Source organism: Mobula hypostoma, chromosome 4, assembly GCF_963921235.1.
Source record: "Mobula hypostoma chromosome 4, sMobHyp1.1, whole genome shotgun sequence".
Taxonomy (NCBI): Eukaryota; Metazoa; Chordata; class Chondrichthyes; order Myliobatiformes; family Myliobatidae; genus Mobula; species Mobula hypostoma.
Window position 1 is genome coordinate 126,164,325 of NC_086100.1, and position 25,337 is coordinate 126,189,661.

The following is a 25,337-nucleotide window of genomic DNA, read 5'->3' on the forward strand; positions in this document are numbered from 1 at the left end:
AGGAGAACGGTTAAATCACAATGCATCTTCATTTCTTACAAACACCGATGCTAATGGACGTACTTATAAAAATAATCACTCGCAATTCGCAAAAGTATCAAGGCAAGATAAAGTGAGTAACAGTTATTTCATACATGCAGAAGTATAACAATATTTCCTATTTTAATTACATAAGTTTATCTCTTTACTCCAGGTAATATTTAATGTGCACAACTAAAGCCAATACGTTGTGAAGAGTGTTCGATTTCAAAGCTGCCCTGTAACACAGAGTTCCTTGGAACAAATCACCGAAAAACAATGAAGACCTTTTTTCCCGCAGTTATTTTCAAATTCATCAACTCCATTTGATAAGTTTATACTTTTTGGACTTCCGATTTCAAAAATAAGAAATAAAAACAATTCAACATTACGGGTATTAAGGGGAAAAGTTCGCCGACAATATTTAGAATGGAGCAATACTTAGAATTATTTATTGCTCTTTTTGGCAAAATCTGAAACCAAACTTCTGACTAACTCCAGACCATACTAATTCAAGGTAAATGGCACAACTCAGAATGATGATCGGAATATTACTTCCATATTAATACGCGGAAGTAAACCTTTCTTGGGTTAAATAATTTCACGTAGCTCAAAAGACCATTATAGGTAAAGATATAGTTCTCAACATCTACCAGAGGAAACTTTTTTTTCATTGATGCAATATAAGACTGAATTTTAATCGATATAATTAAATATTTTGATGAATTATGTTCGTGCAGCGTTTTTAACCAAGTCTACTTAAATGCAGACTTGATACCCTTCAGTTTTATAAGCCCTTGAGCTAAAAGGTGTTCAAAACATTTAGGTTTCCCATATTATAATTAAAATCAGGAATTAAAATTATGCCCCTAAAACATGGATTTCCCATCTACAGTTTAATGATCATTACTGAAATAACTATTTGGGTGCTTTCTTGCCTTTGAATTTGAAAGTTCTAAAAAAGTACTGAAAAGTTTGCTGGATATAGTTCAGAAGCCCTTGATATGGCTGAATAATACACCCTTTGGGAATTTAGACACTCCTCTTAAAAAAGCTCACAATTTCAGAAATACAATTACCATAATTTGATTAACAGCACAACCACAAAATTTCAAAATTCATAAATACATCCATATTCTGTAACTGAATTCTATATATGGAAATTTTCTTCATATCCGTCCTTTAACCTCTAACATTGCCAGCTATTTATACATATAGTTTATTTTTATATAATTCTTTATATTTAATAATTGTTGAAAATGTTTTTTTTTGTTGTATGTCCTGTCCTGACTAACACCACCTCAAATTCTTAATTCATTTAAGTAAATGCATATGGTGAATAAAGCTGATCCGTTGATCCTTGAAAGTGGGATGACCAATATTTCGCAAGACTAGATTACATGTTTCCACTTCTTTCAAACACTATTTTACATTTCTAAAGTCCCTACAATAATAATTTTCAAGGATGACATAAGAACAACCATTACATAATGAAATGTTTCAAAAATCCACAACACATATAAAGTTCCATTTTCCTCCGTATATATATTACTCATCAAGTTTATTAAAAGGCCTCCCTTCAATTTTACATTTAATGCCAACTTTTCTAAAGGAACAAACACAAATGTTTCAACATGACTTCATGCAAGAGCTATTAGACTCCTTATTAAAATATCAAATATTTAGCAATATGCTACTCTACTGCAAATTAAATATAAGAACAATCAAATGAATTAACTGCTTTCCAGTATGGGTTCTTGATAGACCAAGCATACTCATTAGAAAAATACAAGGCTTTATGTCTGAGATATTTGTCTTTCATTAGGTTATGCAGTATTCATATATTATTACAAGCAAAAGATATGTATTTATCAGCACCAGATGGCCATATAATTATTTTAAAAGTTAAGCATAGTTAAATTATATTTTAATATTAATATTATGTTCAATCATGGATTCTCCATTAAATTAAAAATTTGCTTAACTCCAGTTAAGTTGATGCATGAAACATGGGATCAGATTTTCAAATCATGTCAAACCACTTGTTGGAAACCAAAGTATTTCTAAAGTCAGCCATGATGCATTAATGTAAAATAGTTCTCCAAAATGTTTGTTCTACAGAAAATATAGTACTATTTTTACCATTATGAAATAGCTCTATAAATAGGAAAGCAAACAATACAAATCTATTTTATATCAGTTATTTGACCCAGTTCATTTTGGTGTGGCAAAGCTGTAGTTATTTCACTCAAAGCCATGCTTACCATAAGTAAACTAAATTGGATTGTGATCTCAGGAAACAAAACAATTCAATTATTTAGCATACTACAGTAATGCAATCCCTTGTGGCATGCTAAATCAGTCATGTTTCAAATTTGTTTTCAAGTACAAAGCAGTTCTTTTTCCGCAGTACTTCACAGCTTTCAGGTATGTATTAGAATATGATCTGCCTAATTGACATCTTAAATTGTCACCAAAAGTTTACTCAGTTGCAATATTAGCAATAAAAAATTAAGCAATTCATAAAAGAATCATCAAATGCCTGAGTGAAAAAGAGAATAAGGCCAAAACTCTAACCCAGAGGCATGAAACCAAACTAATTAGTTTGTGCAGGGAAGACAAATCATCCATTATCTTGGTGAATTGTTAATACAAAGATCATAAGACCATAAGACAAAGGAGCAGAAGTCAGCCATTTGGCCTATTGAGTCTTCTCCGCCATTCTATCATGAGCTGATCCAATTGCCCTTTTAGTCTCACTCCCCTGCCTTCTCACCATAACCTTTGATGCCCTGGCTACTCAGATACCTAACAAACTCTACCTTAAATAGACCCAATGACCTCCACTACCACCCATGGCAACAAATTCCACAGATTTACCACCCTCTGGCTGAAAATATTTCTTCGCATCTCTGTTCTGATTGGGCGCCCTTCAGTCCTTAAGTTGTGCCCTCTTGTACTAGACTCCCCCACCATGGGAAACAACTTTGCGACATCCACTCTGTCCATGCCTTTCAACATTCGAAATATAGATATATATATATATACACACACACATATACATACACACACAGACACACACACAAGGGGTGATTGATAAGTTCGTGGCCTAAGGTAGGAGGAGTCAATTTTAGAAAACCTAGCACATTTATTTTTCAACATAGTCCCCTCCTTCATGTACACACTTAGTCCAGCGGTCGTGGAGCATACGGATTCCTTCTTTGTAGAAGTGGTCCACAGCACGGGTGATTGATAAGTTTATGGCCTAAGGTAGGACATGAGTTATTAATTTCAAACTTTCTGCATTATCACTCAAAGAGTTGAACTGCACATGCATGTAACGAGAGCGTCTTGGACCTCCAGGTGGTCCACAGCAGGGGTAATTGATAAGTTCGTGGCCTAAGGTAGGAGATGAGATATACAGCTCTCGTTACATGCACGTGCAGTTCAACTCTGAGTGAAAATGCAGAAAGTTTGAAGTTTCTCCTCATCTCCTTCTACGTTAGGCCACGAACTTATCAACCACCCTTGCTGTGCACCACTTCTGGAGGTCCAAAATGCCGACTTCTACAAAGAAGGGATCCATATGCTCCATAACTGCTGGACTAAGTGTGTAAATGCAGGAAAAATAAATGTGCTAGGTTTTCTAAAATTGATTCTTTCTACCTTAGGCCACAAACTTATCAATCACCCCTCATATGGCTAACTATGGGAAAAAGAAATCCTGTACAAATATTTAACATGGTCTTCCTGCAATTAACCCTCCCTTGAGGTTTTTCTAGCTAATAGTGGTATTACTGCATCCCATTATACACACCCAAGAGTTAGTTATTATTCACAGTCCAACAGTACTTTTAATATTTTGTTACTTATAAATCTTGACCTATTCAGCTAGTGCAGGTAAAATTTGGGTGAGAATTCAGCTTTACTATTATCTTCACAATTCTTGTTGACAGAGTTACCATATTCAAATTCTGACAACTGGTGCAAAATGTATTGAAACAATCATCTCAAGTTCTGCCAAATGATGTCAGCTGCAGTATTAGATTTACCAGGATAAACAGAAAGTTCAAAAACATAAAATGATATTTTATCAGAAGGCTTTTCAATTCCCATTTTAAAACAGCATTAAGGAACTCAGAATTTGGATAGGAATGAACAAAGTTTCACAAAGGCTCTGTTTTGTTAATTAAATGGAAATCTTGTGTTAGTAACTTACACTATTATTGTTTAAAGACATCCATACCTATAGATTAACTACTGTGGAACAGAATTCGGCATTAAACAAATTCCAAAACATATGATAGCTGGGAAATCAATCATAAAACTGATTTATACTGTGTGAAAGAGAAAATGTACAACATGGATAATGAAGCACAAAAAGCAGTAATAGTTGCAATATAAAAATATCCATGCAATCATTTTTACCAGATGCCTTTAAAAAGTCTTAAAATCAGCCCTGAAAAAACACAATTAAATTGTCAGAATTAACAAATTTGTTTTTAACAAGAGAGTGGCCTCAAGTACAATGGTGGGTCTGGTATTGATCGGCAGCGCAGCGAACATTACTCTTCAGGTATTTACTCTGCCACCTCTACACCAGAGGCTTCAGTCCAAATCAATTCCAAGAAAAGATGGCCTTTTCCAGCAATAAATACATAACTAGCCTCAGCAGAACTACATTGCTCTGGGACATTTTATAATAAACTGTTTTAAAGTTCTAGCCTGGTTTAAACAATTGCATATGTCCCAGGTCTATAGAATGAAAGGAATTCTTTCTAAAGTCTGTTGTTAAAATGAGAAAAAAAAGAAAATGGAAGTTCAAGAGATCTTTTCCCCATTATCACACAAGGAAAACAGGATCTTGTTTCAAATGTCATGATTTCCATATTTGCAGATGGCAATATGCTACAATTCAGATGAGAAAGTTTGGGAGGGAAACAAATAGTTCCTCTTTTAGAGTCATTGAGTTATATTGCACAGAAACAGGCCCTCAGCCCAGTTGATCAATGCCAACCAAGGTGTCTTCCTGAGGTAGCCCCATTCACATGCACTTGGTCCATCTTCCTCCAAAGCTTTCCTATCCACTTATCTGTCTAAATCTCTTTTAAGCATTGTAATTGTACCTGTCTCTCTCATTTCCTCAAATAGCTTGTTGCATATAGCCACCACCTTCCTTGTGGAAAAACTTATCTCTCAGGATCCCTTTAAATCTTTCACACGTATTACGTTCTGTTCTGGTTATTTCATTATCGGAAGAATAAGGGTACAGAGGAGATTTACTGGGATGCTGCCTGGATTAGAGAATACATTTTATGAAGAAAGGTTGAGCAAGCTAGGGACTTTCTCTTTGTAGTGAAGAAGGAGAGTTGATTTGAATGGTGTATGAGATTATCAGAGGCATAGATAGAGTGGATAGCCAGCATCCTTTTCTGAGGGCAGCAACGGCCAATACCAAAGGATATCCTTTTAAAGTGAGTAGAGGAAAGTTTGGGGAGATGTCAGAGGTAGGCTTATACACAAAGAGTTCTGGTGCCTGGAACACAATGCCAGAGGTAGTGGTAGGGGCGGATACAATAAGAACATTCAGAGACTCTTAGATTGGCACATAAATGTAAGAAAAATGGACAGTTATGGACAAGTAGGAGAGGAGGGCTAGGTTGATCATGGAATAGGTTACATAGGTTGGCACAACATTGAGGGCTGAAGAGCCTGTATTATACTGTTCTATATTATCTCATCATAAACTTATGCCTTTTCACAGACTGCCCAACCCTGTGAAAAAGATTGTGACCATCCACTTTCCTAATTTTCTCATGGTTTTAGAAAACTTATAAACCTTATAAAGTCAACCGCAGTCTTCATTGCTCCTGGAAAAGCAGTCCCTCTCCATTCAGTCTCCTCACAACTCAAGACCTCCAGAACCAGCAATATCCTTGTGAATCTTTTCTGTATTCTCTTTAACTGAATCACAGCAGTCCAATATTATAGTAATCAGCACTGCACACAATATTCCAGATATGGTCACATCAATGCCTCATAGAGCTATAATAATATGTCCCAACTCTTGTACTGCTTGCCCTATCCGATGAAGACAAGCATTCTTCACTAACTTGTCAAACTGTGTTCAGAAAACTCTATACTTGTACCCCTAGGTCACTCAGTTCTACAAACTCCCCAGAACCTGCAAATCACTGTGACTATTTTGACCTGGTTTAAAAACTCAAAATGCATCACCTTATTGAGCTAAACTTCATCTACCATTCTTTGGTCCAAGCTCCCAGTTACCTAGATCTGTTTTAGCCTTAGACAACCTTCTTCAATGGTCATTATACCACCAAATTTTGGAATCATTTCGGTTTCAAATTCAGACGGTCACTCCAGTTTACCAGTACATCACCCAGGACTAAGGATGATACAAAAGTCTCAACTATAGCCCAAACAATTTCTTCCCCTGCTTCCAGGATATACTTAGGTCCAGGGATTTATCCACCCTCATTCACTTCAATACTGCCAGAAACTCTTCTTTCATACTGTGAGAATTTTTCAGGACATTACCTTTTCCCTTTCCAAAGTCCTTTACTTCAATGACTCTTTCCATACAGATGAAAAATATTAATTTACGACCTTGCATATCTCCTGTGAAAACACACCAATCCTTAAGGGAATTTATTTTCTCCCTAGTTGCTCTTTTGTTCTTGATATACCATTGGAATCTCTTAGAATGCTCCGTTACCCAGTCTGCCATGGGTATCTCATATATCCTCTTTCTGTCCTACTCATGAGCTCGTATATAGGCTGAAAGAGTCAATTAATTTTAGGGTGCAGATTTTCCTCAGTGGGGTTTTCTTGCCCTACTTACTTCCTACATTCATTTAAATGAAAAAATAAGACCATAAGACACAAGAGCAGATCTAAGCCACTCTGCCCATTGAGTCTGATCCACCATTTGATTATGGCAGATATATTTTCCTTCTTAACCCCATTTTCCTGCCTTCTCCCTTACTAATCAGAAACCAATCAACCTGTTCTAAAAAACTTGGCCACGAGAGTCACCCGAGGCAATTAATTCCACAGATTCAGCACACACTAGCTAAAGAATTTCCTCTCATCTTTGTTCTAAAGGGACAGTCTTCTACTCTGGGGCTGTGCTTTCTGGTCCTAGACTCTCCAACTATTGGATACATCCTCTGCATGTCCATCCTATCAATATCTGGTAGAATTTCTTCGATCGATCAGGGGCTCAAAACTGCTCACAATACTCCAAATGTGGTCAGATCAACACCTTATAATGGCTCAGCATTATGTCCTTCTATATTCTAGTCCTTCATTTATTCGAAATGAATGCTAACATTGCATTTGCCTTCCTTAGTACTGACTCAAACTGCAAGCTGAACATTAAGGAATCCTACACTAGGACTCCCAAGTCCCTTTGTGCTTCCAATTTCTGAATTCACTGCCATTCATGTCTTTTGCCTCTCTCTCTTCTTAAAAAGTAGACTGACATTTGCAATTTTCTAGAACCATTCCAGAATCTAGTGATTCTTGTAACATCATTACTAATATCTTCACAATTTCTTCAACTACATCTTTCAGAACCCTGGGGTGAAGTCCTATCTGGTCCAAGCGACTTAACTACCTTCATATTTTTCGGCATCCCAAGCATGTTCTCCTTAGTAATGGGAACTAGACTCACTTCTGACACTCTTGAATTTCTGTCTTGTTGTGGGTGTCTTCCATAGTGAAGACTGATGCAAAATACACACAACTCATCTGCCATTTCTTTGTTCCCCAATACAACCTCCCCAGTCTTGTTTTCCAGAGGTCCAATATCTCACCTCTCTTTTAGTCTTAAAATACCTGAAAATCTTTTGATATCATCTCTTATATTAATGGCTATCTTACCTTCATATTTCATCTTTTCTCTCTTCATTGCTTTCTTAGTTGCCTTCTGGTGGCTTTTAAAAGCTTCCCACTAATTTTTACCATGTAAGCTCTCTCTTTTGTTTTTATGCTGTCCTTGACTTCCCTTATTAGTCATGATCGCCTCATCCTCCCTTTAGATTAATTCTTTTTTTGGGATGAACTGTACTAGCATCTTTGAATTACCCCCAGAAACTCCAGACATCGCTGCTCGAACTTCAACCCTGCCAGCATCCCCTTCCAATCAACTTTGGCCAGCTCCTCTCTCATGACTCTGTATTTACCTTTATTCCACTGTAATACAGATGCAGCCGATTTAGGTTCTCCTTCACAAACTGCTGGATGAATTCTATCGTATTATGATCACTATCTCCTAAGTGTTCCTTTACCAAAAGCTCCCGCATCAAATCTGGTTCATTACACACACCCAGACTAGAACTGCCTTCTGCCTAACAGGTACAACCACAAGGTGCTTAAAACGTCATCTCATAGGCATTCTACAAATTCCACCTCCTGGGATCCAACACCAACCTGATTTTTCTAATCTACCCGAACTTTGAAATCCCCATGACCTCTGTACATGTTTTCTGTCACCCGTGGTAATTTGTACGCCACATTCTGGTGACTGTTTGGAAGCCCATATATAGCTCCTATCAGGGTCTTTTTACCCTTGTAGTTTCTTAACTCTACCCACAAGGATTCTATATTTTCTGATCCTATGTCACTTCCTAAGCATTTGATTTCATTTTTTTCAACCAACAAAGCCACTTCAACCTCTCTGCCCAGCTATCTGTCTTGTGATGTGATGTACATTCTTGGATGTTCCCAGCTGTGATATACTTTCACCCGCAACATCATACCTAACTATTGTACAAGATCATCTATCTTATTTCATATATTGCATGCATTCAAATATAACATCTTCAGTCCTGTATTCATCACCTTTCTTTTCAATTTTGTCTTCATGTTGCTTGAAGTTAAATTCTTATTCCTTTCTGAACTTTTTGTCTAATTCTTAATTCTGGGGACTTCAGTAACTCTCCTGCACTCTCCTTTTCTTTTACTTTTTCCCTACTTTCCAAGCTATTGAACCTACTTTTTAGTTTAAAGCCCCATCCACAGCCCTAGTTATGCAATTCACTAGGACCCTGGTCCCAGCATTGGTCAGGTGGAGACCGTCCCATTAGATCAGCTCTCTCCTTCCCCAATACTGGTGCCAATATCCTACAAATGCAAATCCACTTCTCCCACATCAATCTTTGAGCCACACATTTAGTTGTCTGATCTTACTAACCCTGAGGCTCAGCTATCAATCCGGAGATTTTTACCTTTTTGGTTCTGTGTTTCAATTTAGTCCCCAGCTGCTCAAATTCCCCCAGAACCTCTTTTCTTGTTCTTCCCATGTCACTGGTACTCACACAGACTACAACAACTGGATCTTTTCCCTTTCACTCCAAATTCCTCTGCAGATCAGATGAGGTGTCTCAAACCTGGGTACCAGGTAGACAGCACTGCCTTCAGGACTCTCAATCCTTGTTATGGAGAACTGCGTCTATTCCTCTGACTATACTGTTCCTAATTATAAGTACATTTATCTTCTCTTTCCACTCTTGAATGGCTCCCAGAACCATGGTGCCATGGTTCGGTTGCTCATTCCTTCTATAGCCCCACATGCATCCTCACAGGGAGCAACAGTCTCAGATCTGTTGGGCAGGATCAAAGGCTGAGGCTTTTCCAGCAGAAATTTTTGGATCTTCGTACTTTCTTAATTTGCAGTCAGACCCTCTTGCCATGGCAACATACTTAACTTGAAATAGTTAATCTAGCAGGTGTGAATGACTCCTGAACCAGTGTGCAGGTAACTCTTGCCCCTCCCTAATGCATCACAGTGTTTAAAGGTCAGATTCTAGGTCATTGCTTTGAGCCCGAGTTCCTTGAGCAACCATCAATTAATACAGATGTGGTCATCAAGAATCATAATAGGCTCAACCAGCTCCCACATCATACAGCCACAACATATCACCTGATCCTGCATCCCCACTTTATTTAATTAGCTGTAATTTCGTATCATTTTAGTTAACTACTATAAAAAAAATTACCTGTTCTCACCTGCGCCTCCTTGCGAAACCTCTTGAACCAAAGCCTCAGACACCTATACTGACAAACTTACACAATGGCCAATCCAAAATGGTCTCCAGATCCTTGGCCTCTCCCTTCTAGGTGAAGCCCTTGAGCCAAAGCCTCAGATCCCCGAGCTAACCCTGTCCACTCCCACAATGGCCGCTCCGCTTAAACCTCACTTTTTACTGGCCCAAGTAAAACTCATATGCTACAACCTTTTCAATGGTTCTGACTCTGACTACACCAAAGTGACAATAAGTACTCCTGCTCGAGTACTGTTGGTGGGGGGGGGGGGGATGGCCTACCTGGGGAAAGCAACAGTGGCCACACCTCCGGCACAGAGTCTGGCCCTGTGGCTCAGAAGGGTAGGGAAAGGAAGAGAATGGCAGCAGTGATGGGCAACTCTGTAGTTAAGGGGTCAGACAGGCAATTCTATGGATGCAGGAAAAAAACACGGATGGTAGTTTGCCCCCCAGGTGCCAGGGTCCAGGATGTTTCTGATCGCGTCCACCATATCCTGAAGTGGGAAGGAGAACAGCCAGAGGTCGTGGTACATATTGGCACCAACGACATAGGCAGGAAAAGTGAGGAGGTCCTGAAAACAGACTACAGGGAGTTAGGAAGGAAGTTGAGAAGCAGGATCACAAAGGTAGTCATCTCGGGATTACTGCCTAGGACACGTGAAGAGTATAGGAGTAGAATGAGGTGGAGGATAAATGCATGTCTGAGGAATTGGAGCAGGTGGCAGTGATTCAGATTTCTGGATCATTCGGACCTCTTTTGGGGCAGGTGTGACCCGTACAAAAAGGACGAGTTGCACTTGAATCCCAGGGGGACCAATATCCTGGCAGGGAGGTTTGCAAAGGCTACTGGGGAAGAGTTTAAACTAGAATTGCTGGGTGGTGGGAACCGAACTGAAGAGACAGAGGAAGAGGCGGTTGGCTCATAAATAAGAGAAGCTTGGAGACAGTGCAAGAGGGAGGATAGGCAAGTGATAGAGAAGGGACACACGCAGACCAATGGTTTGAGATGTGTCCATTTTAATGCAAGGAGTATTATCAACAAAGCGGATGAGCTTAGAGCGTGGATCAGTACTTGGAGCTATGATGTGGTGGCCATTACAGAGACTTGGATGGCTCAGAGGCAGGAATAGTTACTTCAAGTGCCAGACTTTAGATGTTTCAGAAAGGACAGGGAGGGAGGCAAAAGAGGTGGGAGTGTGGCACTGTTGATTAGAGATAGTGTCACGGCTGCAGAAAAGGAGGAAGTCATGGAGGGATTGTCTCCGGAGTCTCTCTGAGTGGAAGTTAAGAACAGGATGGGGTCAATAACTCTACTGGGTGTTTTCTATAGACCACCCAATAATAACAGGGACATCAAGGAGCAGACAGGGAGACAGATTCTGGAAAGGTGTAATAATAACAGGGTTGTTGTGGTGGGAGAATTTAATTTCCCAGCTATTGATTGGCAAGTCCCTAGAGTGAGGAGTTTAGATGGGGTGGAGTTTGTTAGGTGTGTTAAGGAAGGTTTCTTGAGGCAATATGTAGGTAAGCCTACAAGAAGAGAGGCGGTACTTGATCTGGTATTGGGAAATGAACCTGGTCAGGTCTCAGATCTCTCAGTGGGAGAGCATTTTGGAGATAGTGATCACAATTCTATCTCCTTTACCATAGCTTTGGAGAGGGATAGGAACAGACAAGTTGGGAAAGTGTTTAATTGGAGTAAGGGGAAATATAAGGCTATCAGGTAAGAACTTGGAAGCATAAATTGGAAACAGACGTTCTCAGGGAAACGTATGGAAGAACTATGGCAAATGTTCAGGAGGTACTTGCGTGGGGTTCTGCATAGGTACGTTCCAATGAGACAGGGAAAGGATGGTAGGGTGCAGGAACCATGGTGCACAAAGGCTGTTGTAAATCTAGACAAGAAGAAAAGCTTATGAAAGGTTCAAAAAACTAGGAGATGATAGAGATCTAGAAGATTATAAGGCTAGCAGGAAGCTTAAGAATGAAATTAGGAGAGCCAGAAGGGGCCATGAGAAGGCCTTGGCGGACAGGATTAAGGAAATTCTATACTCTACAAGTATGTGAAGGCATTCTACAAGTATGTGGAGAGCAAGAGGATAAGACGTTAGAGAATAGGACCAATCAAGTGTGACAGTGGAAAAGTGTGTATGGAACTGGAGGAGATGGCAAAGGTATTTAATGAATACTTTGCTCCAGTATTCACTACAGAAAAGGATCTTGGCGATTGTAGGGATGACCTACAGCGGACTGAAAAGATTGAGCATGTAGATTAAGGAAGAGGATGTGCTGGAGCTTTTGGAAAGCATCAAGTTGGATAAGTCACTGGGACTGGACGAGACAAACCCCAGGATACCGTGGGAGGCAAGGGAGGAGATTGCTGAGCCTCTGGCAATGATCTTTCATTCATCAATGGGGACGGGAGAGGTTCCGGAGGATTGGAGGGTTGCGGATGTTGTTCCCTTATTCAAGAAAGGGAGTAGAGATAGCCCAGGAAATTATAGAGCAGTGAGTCTTACTTCAGTGGTTGGTAAGTTGATGGAGAAGATACTGAGAGGCAGGATTTATGAACATTTGGAGAGGCATAATATGATTAGGAATAGTCAGCATGGCTTTGTCAAAGGCAGGTCGTGCCTTACGAGCCTGATTGAATTTTTTAAGGATGTGACAAAACACATTGATGAAGGTAGAGCAGTAGATGTAGTGTATATGTATTTCAGCAAGGCATTTGACAAGGTACCCCATGCAAGGCTTATTGAGAAAGTAAGGAGGCATGTGATCCAAGGGAACATTGCTTTGTGGATCCAGAACTGGCTTGCCCACAGAAGGCAATGAGTGATGGGTCATATTCTGCATGGAGGTCAGTGATCAATGGTGTGCCTCAGAGATCTGTTCTGTGACGCCTACTCTTCGTGATTTCTTATAAATGACCGGGATGAGGAAGTGGAGGGATGGGTTAGTAAATTTGCTGATGACACAAAGGTTGGGGGTGTTGTGGATAGTGTGGATGGCTGTCAGAGGTTACAAGGGGATATTGATAGGAGCAAAACTGGGCTGAGAAGTGGCAGATGGAGTTCAACCCAGATAAGTGTGAGGTGGTTCATTCTGGTAGGTCAAATATGATAGCAGAATATAGTATTAATGGTAAGACTCTTGGCAGTGTGAAGGATCAGAGAGATCTTGGGGTCCGAGTCCACAGGATACTCAAAGCTGCTGCGCAGGTTGACTCTGTGGTTAAGAAAGCATACAGTGCATTGGCCTTCATCAATCGTGGGATTGAGTTTAGGAGCCGAGAGGTAATGTTGCAACTATATAGGACCCTGGTCAAACCCCACGAAGTACTGTGCTCAATTCTGGTCACCTCACTACAGAAAGGATGCAGAAACCATAGAAAGGGTGCAGAGGAGATTTACAAGGATGTTGCCTGGATTGGGGAGCATGCCTTATGAGAATAGGTTGAGTGAACTCGGCCTTTTCTCCTTGGAGCGACGGAGGATAAGAGGTGCCCTGATAGAGGTGTATAAGATGATGAGAGGCATTGATCAGAGGCTTTTTCCCAGGGCTGAGATGGCTAGCATGAGAGGGCATGGTTTTAAGGTGCTTGGAAGTAGGTAGAGAGGAGACGTCAGGGGTAAGTTTTTTTTTATGCTGAGAGCGGTGAGTGCATGGAATGGACTGCCGGCGGTGGAGGCAGATACGATAGGGTATTTTAAGAGACTCCTGGATAGGTACCTGGAGCTTAGAAAAATAGAGGGCTATGGGTAATCTTAGGTAATTTCTAAGGTAAGGAGATGTTCGACACAGCTTTGTGGGCTGAAGGGCCTGTATTTTGCTGTAGGTTTTCTATGTTTCTGTGAAAATGTTGGCCAAAGTGAGTGACCTAAAACTGAGTGGCAAAGTCTTGAGTGGTGACGTGGCTTGGAATGAAATAATCAAGTGTTTTAGGGGTCACTGAGGGGGGGAGTCCAAGTAAGACTTATCCCAAAGCTCCTCCAGAGACCTTAGACAATCCCTCACATTCAGAAAAATGTTAAAACACTTCACATAGAAAATAAAACAATCAAATAAACTGAAAATGAAGTTGTACCTTATTTTTAGTTTTCTCCCCTTTGCTTATACAGTATGTACACTGAGAAAAACCCGTATTTACACATGAATCTGCAGGCAAAATAGAAAATCTAGTACTGTTTTTTCACTTGATGATCATTATTTGCATCAAGCCAAAGTACAGATGTAAAATCTTTCTTTGATGTTGGCTCTTTAGAGTCATGAAAAATTAATATAGGTTGTCTTAAATCCAACTCTTCGTGGATGTAAAACTGCAAATAACTCACTGCTCACTGTTCAACTCCACTCAACACTACAAGGATATACTGTATGAGAGATAAACATATTTTGCTGACTGCCTTAGTTAAAAAGCAACTATAGAGGCCAAGAATGAAGAACGTGACTTCTTCAGACTCCTAATACTTCAAACCAACGTCTGTTTCAGAAATCACAATCCATATAATACTGTTTGAGAAATAATTTACAAATTATCCAGAATATCCCAATTAAAATTATAAATAAATATGTAATACATTTTATTTTTGTCTTGTAAAAGATTTGCTTTTAAATCTAAGCTGTTTAAAATAATGTCATTTAAAATGGATCTGAATAAATTGCTTAACTATTTACAGGGCGATTGGCGTGGGTTTTATTAGATAGTTTGACCATAGAGTAAGCTTAGGTATGGTAAACCCAGTGGCCTTCACAATGATGTTTCCAATGATTCAACAAATAGCCAATTTCTGAGGGAAGGTCAACTTTACCATTGTACAGTTAGAGAACATTTAAACAATGTAAGGTATACAGAACACAAACTAACTCAAACGAAACAGAAAATTTCCAGAGAATATAACATGCTTAAAGGTTAACCAAAGATTAACAAGACTGACAAATTAAAGTTACATAACTAAAGTAAAAAGACCATTGCCCCTTTCTCAGTTTTTGGAAAATACTATCTATTGAGCTTTGACTTCCAGTGAAGCTAAAATCACCAAACAATGTAATAACTTTAAAATGAGAGGGAGTGCAGACACTGTACTTGGAGCAAAAAAAAATCACACCACTGGAGGAACTCAGTGGGTCAGGCAGAATCTGTGGAGACTCAAGGATGGTCAATATTTTGATGTGAGACCCTGCATCAGGACTGAGAGTGATGTGGAGAGATTGACAGATTAAAGATGCGGGAAGGAAGAGAAGCTGGGAGGGAATATGTGGATCCAGATAAAGAGAAATATAATGAACAGACTGGCCAGCTTCTAACATTGCACTGGAGAATATCAGGGGACTAAGAGGGATGGGTGAATAGTGATGAGTGAATGGGTGTCACACAGAGTTGTCTCTGCAGAAAGCAGAAAGGAATGGGGAGAGGAAGATGTGACTGGCAGAAATGTTGAAGGACGACTTGCCGGATATGTAGGCTGGAAGGGTGAATGGTAGAACCAAAGGAAGTCTATCACCATTCTGTCTGGGGAAAGGCAGGGTGAAGAAATGGATGAGGCAGAAGCCACATTTCATGGAAAATGATGGTCCAATTGCCCTTGAACGAAAAGCCTTGTCTTGAGAACAAATGCAATGGACACAGAGAAACAGAGGAAAAAGAATGGCATCCATAGAAGGCTAGGTGAGAGCTGATGCAATCAAGGCCAGAGGTGGTAGAGCTCACCTTCACATCAACAGCACATTTTGATAGGAATTAATGAAAGTTGGAACATGACAGATTAATTATTCACCAATCAAGATTGATGAATAACTTCAATGTATACCAATAAAGGCATTATTGGCAAGGCATTGCTAGAACATATAGACAATTACCAACATATAAATCTATATGTAACTGTAAACATTGCATTTCAAGAGATTTCAAAGAACAAGTGCAATTTCAATACCATCTATGTGTCAATTAGCATTTTAAATCAGCCATGTTGACAAGTACCATTTGTAGTGCACAACAGGCAAACGCTAACATCTAAAATCTAATGGTTTAACCACATACCAGCCAATGACAAAATGGAGAATCCAGATTTCACAGATTGTTAAAAACAGATTCTGCATGAGTTTTTATCATTACAGTATATGCTGCATCAAATCCAATTGTAGTGAAGTTTCTACTATTTTGTTCCTTCATTTCTCTTCAAAATAAAGACACCATAGTACATTCAAAATATTTGGAACTGCATAAGGAAAAATACCTGAAAACAGCAGAATTTAATTTGATCTGAAATTCTCTAATTCTCAAAAGGTGAAGCAGTAAATGCAATTTTACTGAACTCAGCACATATTGGGGTGTCTGCTGCCAATAAATATATCTTCATAATCTAGACAATTCCACTCTTTATTAGGAGGTCCACAATTTAGACATGACAAAAACCAGTATTTTTAAATGAAACATGAAGTGAAAGGTGAAAGACACACTGGGCTTGACAAGGGTGAAAACAGCCAAGAATATCACAAACAATGAATGGGATGTACACAGCATCAAACATTGAAAGCCTGCTAACTGGAGCAGAGCAAAGAAATGACTGGCTAGAATTTGCACTGATTTGAATTGAGCGTAGTTACATTGCTGGAAAGAAGAATCACAGCTTAAAGAAAGTGAGGGATCTAATATAGGAAATGAGTATTTCAATTTGACTATGTCAATGACAGTGAGATGGGAACGAAGTATAAATGTTAACATTCATTGTTGAGGTTTGAGCACTATAACATGCTGAGATGGAATTTGGTCTTCTTGGATCAAGTTTTTCCAGTTTGTATCAAAATTGCCCAGTTCTGATGTAAGACCATTAACCTGTAATATGTGTAGCAGTTGTTTTCTCCATCTCATAATCAGGATGACACAGTAGCGCAGCAGCTAGTGTATCCCATTACATCACCAGCGAAACAGGTTCCATTCCTGTCACCATCTACTACGGGTTTGTCTGTTCTCCCTTTGACCGCGTGTGTTTCCTCCAGATACTCCAGTCTCCTCGCACATTCCAAAGACGTATGGATTAGTAAGGGTTAGTACAATGTGGGCATGCTATGTTGGCGCTGAATGCTATTCCCACCTTTTAGCTTATTCTTCCCACTGATAAACACTCCACTCTCCACAACAATCTTAACCAAAACTCTGCTTCCAATACCTAAATTTGCACTGGGTTCCACTTTGTTAGTTGAGCTATATGGGATCTCAAACCAACATACGCAAGATTTAAGAGTAACATTCTAATTTCACATCACATCATGGCCTCACCTGCAGTTTCTATTTCTTCTAGCACTATACTCCTCCAATTCTGACGTAAAAATTAAAAAAAAATAACTGCAGAGACTATACATCTAAACCAAAAACAGAAAATGCTGGAAATGCTCAAAAGGCCAGAACACATCAGTGGCACGTTGAAACTTTCTAAACTTAATATTGAATTCAAAAACTTCAGGTAATAATTTTTGAGTATGTTATCAGTCACCCATTTGAGATAATAGCTCAGATTGTTTATTTTTTTCTCTTTGGCAGTGGAGATAATGCCCAGCCTTATCTGCTGGACGTTAACCTGCATTTTGAACTCCTACATACTTTTGTCTTTGTTCTCAGTAAGTGTTCCTATTCACTCCTCAACCAGATACAGTCGTTTATCGCTTATCCACATGGTCACCCCAATTTTAACATATTAGATGTTTCCTACCTCCCTGCAGTTTAGTGAGCTTCTTTTGTTTAAACAGCAGCTTCATCGAGGGGTATTCAATCTAAAACATATTCAATCTGAAACATTAACTCTATTTCTCTTCCCATTGATGGACCCTGACTAGCTGAGTATTTCCAGTATTTCCTGCTTTATTTTCAACTCTGGCTTTTTCGCACCCTAAATTTTAACATGCATTTCTAAAGCATTCACACAATGTACAGCATTTCAAAGAGCAGAAGAAATAAAATGACTGGTTTTTGCTGAGGAAGTACATTGAATATCAAAGATTTCAGATTGAGATGCTTGGTCAATCACCATTTCAGCAGTAAATTAGATGTTAGGTCCTTAACGAATTTACAAATGAAAATAAAGTTTTAGATTTAAATCTACTCAGAATCATGGAACCAACAACGATTACCAAAGATTGGTGTGGTGGGTGAATGAGATTTGGGATGGGAGCAATCAACTTTTGATTAGTAGCGATTTTCTATTTGTGTACAAGAAGAGAATCACTTTATTTATTTAATGAGAAAGATAATGGAGAAGTAAAAATGTTAAGTTATAAAAGTGTGGACAAATGTTTCAATTGGCAATACTGTGACATTGAGACAGGGAAGCCAATGTTACAACAGTTTCCTTTATATGATATGTTGGAAAATGTAACACAAGTTCTTTTTCCCAACAAGAGAAAATCTGCAGATGCTGGAAATCCAAGCAACACGTACAAAATGCTGGAGGAGCAGTCCTGATGAAGGGTCTTGACCCGATATGTTGACTGTACTTGTTTCTATAGATGTTGTCTGGTCTGCTGAGTTCCTTTTGACAGTGAATAGCATGACAGAGATTGGAAAAGATACCAATACAAAAATCAAGTTTATTTTAAAATAATTGAAACAAATAAGACCTATCATATGCAAGAATTTTAATAGATGTTATTTCACAGTTAGTTCAAAAGCCTACTTCCAGACAATGATTACTTTTCGGCATTTTCCAGTGTGACAAACAAACTCAAATGATAGGTCAAGTTCATCAAGGGAGTTTCAAAGTTCATATTAGTAGGTTCTGAAAAGATTTCCCAAAAAAGTCTCTTTCAGCTGATGCTCAAAACAAGCAAAGGTTTTGAATGCTGAACTACAAACACTCAGAACCAACAATGATAAGAAACACTGTTGCTGAAGATATGACTTTTTGATTCTTTATTTGTTATTACTGCATTCTTTCACCTTGGTCCAAAAACTCATCTTTCATGGCTTCTGCCTGAATACAGTTCTTCCTTTTGAACCTCACTCCATATTTACCTCGACCTTGAAGATATTTCCCTAACTTCACCCATTTCTGATGAAAGGCATCTTCTAAAACAGAGGGACTGATTGTGGACTTCAAGAAGAGGAAGGCCAGGGAACATATGCCAGTCCTCATCGAGGAATCAAAATTGGAAGGGGTGAGCAATTTCAAGCTCCTGTGTGTCAATTTCTTTGAAGATCTATCATGGGCACAACTTACTGATGCAATGATAAACAAGGTACACAAGGGGATATATTTCATTAAGAGTTTGATGAGATTTGGTATGTCACCCAAGGCACTTGCAAATTTCTACAGGTGTATCACAGAGAACATTCTTACTGGTTGCATCTGCATCTGATATGGAGAGGCTACTGCACAGGATCAGAAAAAGCTGCGGTGGTTGTAAGCTCAGCCAGCTCCATCATGGGCACCAGCCTACCAGCCTTCCCAAAAACAAGGACATCTTTAAAAGGTGATACCTCAAAAAAGTGGCATCCATCATTAAGGACCCCCACCACCCAGAACGTGTCCTCTGCTCATTACTACCAACAGAGAGGAAGTATAGGAGCCTAAAGACACAAATTCAATGTTTTAGGAACAGCTTCTACCCCTCCATCATCAGGTTTCTGAATGAAATCACGGTGATTTAATTTGACTTTTTTGACAATGATCAACAGAAAAAGACTCTCGTGTCATAGTTAAAACAGATCTCTACAAAGTGATCTAAATTAATTACAAATATAAAACATAAAATAATTGATTGCATAAGTATTCACCCCCCCCCCTTTAAAAGGCCACACCAAATCATTACCGGTGCAGCCAATTGGTTTTAGAAGTCACATAATTAGTTAAATGGAGATCTGTTTTTGGAGACCTGTATGGAGTCAAAGTGTTTCAATTGATTGTAGTAAAAATACACCTGTATCTGGAAGGTCCAACTGCTGATGAGTCAGTATCTTAGCAAAACTTATACCATGAAGATAAAAGAACACTCCAAGCAATGCTGGCAAGAGGTTATTGAAAAGCACAAGTCAGGAGATGGATACAAGAACATTTCCAAGTCATCGAATATCCCCTGGAGTACAGTTAAGTCAATCATCATGAAAAGAATATGACGCAACTGTAAATCTGCCTAGAGCTGGCCATCCTCAAAAGCTGAGTGACCATGCAAGAAGGGGACTAGTGATGAAGGCCACCGAAAGACCTGTGACGACTCTGAAGGAGTTACAAACTTCAGCAGGAGAGATGGAAGAGACTGTGCATACAACAACTGTTGCCCAGGTGCTTTCCAGGGCTAGAGTTTGGCAGAGGGATGTGGGAGACTCTGAAGCCAGCCCTAAGAAGGTTCTATGGTCTAATGAAACCAAAATTGAGCTTTTTGGCTGAACACTGCACATCATCAAAAACAACACCATCGCTACTGTGAAAGAAGGTGGTGGCTGCATCATGCTATGGGGATGTTTTACTGCAGCTTGAAAGGTTTGTGAAGGTAGAGGGTAAAATGAATTTCACAAAATACAGGGAAATCCTGGAGGAAAACCAGACACAGTCTGCAAATCAACTGCGTCTTGGGAGAAGATTTATTTTCCAGCAAGATAATAACTCCAAGCTTAATGCCAAAGCTACACAGGAAAGGCTTAAAAACAACAAAGTGAACGTCCTGGAGTGGCCAAGTCAGAGTCCAGATCTCAATCTCAAGGGATGTTCCCTCACAACCTCCATACAATCTGCTAGAGTCTGAGCAATTTTGTAAAGAATGGGGAAAAATTGCAGTGTCCAGATGCGCACAAAGCTAATAGAAGCTTATCCACACAGACATTTGAATTGCTGCCAAACATGCACCTACATGATACTGACTTGAAGGGGATGAATAGTTATTCAATCAATTATTTTGTGTTTTATATTAGTAATGTTGGCGCATGGCCAAATGGTTAAGGCGCTCATCTAGTGATTTGAAGGTTGCTAGTTTGAGCCTTGGCTGAGGCAGCGTGTGTGTCCTTGAGCAAGGCACTTAACCACACATTGCTCTGCGACGACACCGGTGCCAAGCTGTAGGGGTCCTTAATACCCTTCCCTTGGACAACATCGGTGACGTGCAGAGGGGAGACTTGCAGCATTGGCAACTGCTGGTCTTCCATACAACCCTGCCCAGGCCTGCGCCCTGGAAACATTCCAAGGCGCAAATCCATGGTCTCATGAGACTAACGGATGCCTATATATATTTGTAATTAATTTAGATCTCTTTGTAGAGACCTGATTTCACTTTGACATGAAAGAGTCTTTTTTCTGTTGATCATGTCAAAAAAAAGCCAAATTAAATCTACTGTGATTCTATTCAATGTTGTAAAACATTAAAACATGATAACTTCAGGGGGAGGGTGTGAATACTTTTGATAAGCACTGTATATCCCAAAGAGGAAGACATATTCTAAAGGAAAGATGGCATGACCATGCCTAACAAGAGAAGTCAAAGCAAACATAAAAGCCAAAGATAATAATAGAGCAAAAATTAGTGGGAAGTTAGAGGATTGGGAAGCTTTTGAAAACCAAAAGAAGCCAATTTAAAAAGTCATTAAGAAGGTAAAGAAGGAATGTGAAAGTAACCTAACCAATAATATTAAAGAGGATATCAAAAGATTTTTTTTCGAATACATAAATTGTAAAAGAGAGGCATGACTGGTAGTAACAGGGAACAACAAAATAGCGGATGAAGTGAATTAAGTATTTTGCATCAGTTTTCAGTGTGGGAGACACTAGCAGTATGGAGGAAGTTCCAGGTGTCAGAGGTCATGAAGTGTGCGGTTACCATTACTAGAGAGAAGGTTCATGGGAAACTGAAAGGTCTGAGCGTAGATAAGTCACCTAGACCACATGGTGTACACCCTAGGATTCTGAAAAAGGTGGCTGAAGAAATTGTGGAGGCATTAGTAATGATCTTTCAAGAATCACTAGATTCTGGTGTGGTTCTGAAAGACTGGAAACTGTAAATGCCACTCCACTCTTCAAGAGGAAGAGAAGCAGAAGAAAGCAAACTATAGACCAGTTAGTCTGACCTCAGAGGTTGGGAAGATGTTGGAGTCGATTATTAAGGACGTGGTCTCAGGGTACTTGGAGGCGCATGATAAGATAAGACTGTAGTCGGTATGGTTTCAAGGGAAAATCTTGCTTGTCAAATCTGTTGGAATTCTTTGAAGGAATAACAAGCAGGACAGACAAAGGAGAATGGGTCAATGTTGTGTACTTGGATTTTCAGAATGTCTTTGACAAGGTGCTACACATGAGGCTGCTCGACAAGCTACGAGCCCATGATATTACAGGAAAGATTCTAGCATGGATAAAGCTGTGGCTCACTAGCAGGAGCCAAAGAGTGGGAATAAAGGAAGCCTTTTCTGGTTGGCTGCCGGTGACTAGTGGTGTTCCACAGGGGTCTGTGTTGGCACTGATACTTTTTACGCTATATGTCAATGATTTGGATGATGGAATTGATGGCTTTGTTGCAAAGTTTGCAAACGATATGAAGATAGCTGGAGGGGCAAGTAGCTTTAAGGAAGTAGAGAGGCTACAGAAGGACATAGATTAGGAGAATAGGTAAAGAAGTGGCATATTGAATACAGTGTTGGGAAGTTTATGGTCATGCACTTTGGTAGAAGAAATGAAAGGGTTGACTATTTTCTAAATGGAGAGAATATACAAACAACTGAGGTGCAAAAGGAGTTGGGAGTCCTTGTACAGGATTCCCTAAAGGTTGATTTGCAGGTTGAGTCTGTGGTGAGGAAAGCAAATGCGGAGTTAGCATTCATTTCAAGAGGACAAGAATATAAAAGCAAGGGTGTAATGTTGAGACTTAAAGCACTGGTAAGGCCTCACTTGGAGTATTGTGGGCAATTTGGGGGACCTTAACTAAGAAAGACTGTGCTGTCATTGGAGAGATTTCAAAAGAAGTTCACAAAAATGATTCCAGGATTGAATGGCTTGTCATATGAAGAGCATTTGATGGCTCTGAGCCTATATTCAGCAGAATTCAGAAGAATGAGGGGTGACCTCATTGAAACTTATTGAATGGTGAAAGGCCTTGATAGAGTTGATGTGGAGAGGATGTTTCCTATGTTGGAAGGGTCTAGCACCAGAAGGCACAGTCTCAGAATAGAGAGCATCCTTTTAGAATGGAGATGAGGAGGTATTTATTTTGCCAGAGGGGTGGATCTATGGAATTCTTTGCCGCTGTGGAGACCAAGTCTTTATGTTTATTTAAGGCAGAGGTTGACAGATTCTTGATTGGTCAGGGCACGAAGGGATACGGGGAGAAGGCAAGAGATGGGGGCTGAGAGGAAAGTTGGATCAGCCATGATGAAATGGCGGAGCAGACTCGATGGGCCAAATGGCCTAATTCTGCTCCTATATCTTATAGTCTTACTAACCCTAACTATTTGGAATGTGGTAAGAAACCAGAGCACCTAGAGGGAAGCTAGGAGTTCCTATCATATCCTTGGATGATAACAATTCTCTAACTACATAGCAGTCATCTTCAGACAGATGCATACACTTAGAAGAGCTATTTAGCACAGAACAAACTCTTTTACGAGTTACGTGAAATTAATACGAACTTGGACTTTTTCCACATATGCAAATGTTATCTTTACGTATTAAAACATCTCTTACCAAGGGAATTGTCAATCCTTGTCTGTAAAATCTTAGGTTACTTGCTGTTAGATTGAAATGTAAACAAAGCAATGGTATTATTTAGGGGAAAAAAGGTCACTGAATCATGCACTTAACTACAATTGGGACTGAATCATTTTCTTATTAAGCACGCTTATTATCAAAGTGTTCAATTATTGATGAGCACTAAACTCTAATGTGTATACCTGGCATGAGCACAGTATTTGCAGCACTCCCGCAGAAGGGAGAAATGATGCATCTATCTCTATTGCTATATTTCATTTTAAAGGTAGACTCTCTGTAGATGTGACTGATCTCAAAATGAATCCTGATGCAAGTCAGACAATTCAGTTGGTTAGACCATGACTGAGGCAACAGACAGTAAGAAATTATCACCAGTTTGGAGGATTATAGCTTTCACAGACAGGGTTCTTCTTTAAATAGAAGTAATGACCTTTGCCAGAAAAACAATACAAATCTATGCTTTGCCTTTCATTTCAAAGTTATAATAAAACATATTTTGTGCTTTAATATCATGCCATTATATAGAAACCACATAGTTTTAGTATTTTCTACATTGATAGAAGAGATTCTGGGAAAATGTCAATGTTTAGAGTATAATGAAAAGAGTCAATATCATGAGAAACAGCAAACGTTTGTAAAACTAAACCATCATTCTGAGCTTGTGGTACCTTCTTATTACTGACTCTGACCATGTACATCACTGTCTGTCAAAAAGAAAATTACTCTTGAAAAGCCAAATAGTGATCTCAATAAAGACTGGGTATTTTTATATTCCATGTAATGTGCTACAAAATTCTGCAAATAAGAAATTCTGTTCCAGATTAGTATAGTTCAACCATGAGCAGAACAATTCATCACATTGAATGCAAAAGTAATAGCATTCACAATTGTATGTTTAAATGAGTACAGCATTGTACAGCAATGAAAGTTTACCAGTCTACCTCTAGTAGTTTTATGTCCTATAGCTTCGGCCCACTTGAGCATTATTTTTGTACAACAAAATTTAAATAAATGTGGCCACCATACTATACCATTTAGCTTAAGTTCATCTCAGCTATACTATTGGGACAATGATAATATTGAGTTAATGCCCATTTGAACTTTCTCCCAGAATAGTGCAGTATTTTCAAACTTTAAGACATTTTTGGTTGCAGAAAAATTATTCTTAATTTTACATGTTGTGATTTCAGTGTTTCTGGGAAACTTAGCACATGGAATTTATCTTGAGTGGCAATACTTTGGCATTCTTTGAAAGTTACCATCTGATTACAGAAGCAAAACATTATATTATGCAGTACAGATTGATTACCAGTAGAGGGCTGTGTGTTAAATTGCTGCATAATCCATTTTACACATGCAATATCTGTCTACATTGGATTTAATCTTATTGGATTTAATCTTGTTGGCCATAGTCATCACTTCTGAAGGGAACTGCACATGTTCAGTGATTCAGACAGATACATGTCCCAGACTTTAATATGTAGAATCTAAGAGTAAGAGCCAATCCTTATGAGATTCTTCAGCATCATGCTGACGAAACACACTCAAGATCTTACAGTACCCCCCCACCCCACCT

The 25,337-nt window shown here is 39.2% G+C and overlaps 1 protein-coding gene across 2 annotated transcripts in view; it reads right to left on the reverse strand.

The window, feature by feature from the left end:
• The window catches only part of lrba (LPS-responsive vesicle trafficking, beach and anchor containing), an 849,775-nt gene that overhangs the window by 376,208 nt on the left and 448,230 nt on the right, over nt 1-25,337 (reverse strand). The window lies entirely within an intron of this gene.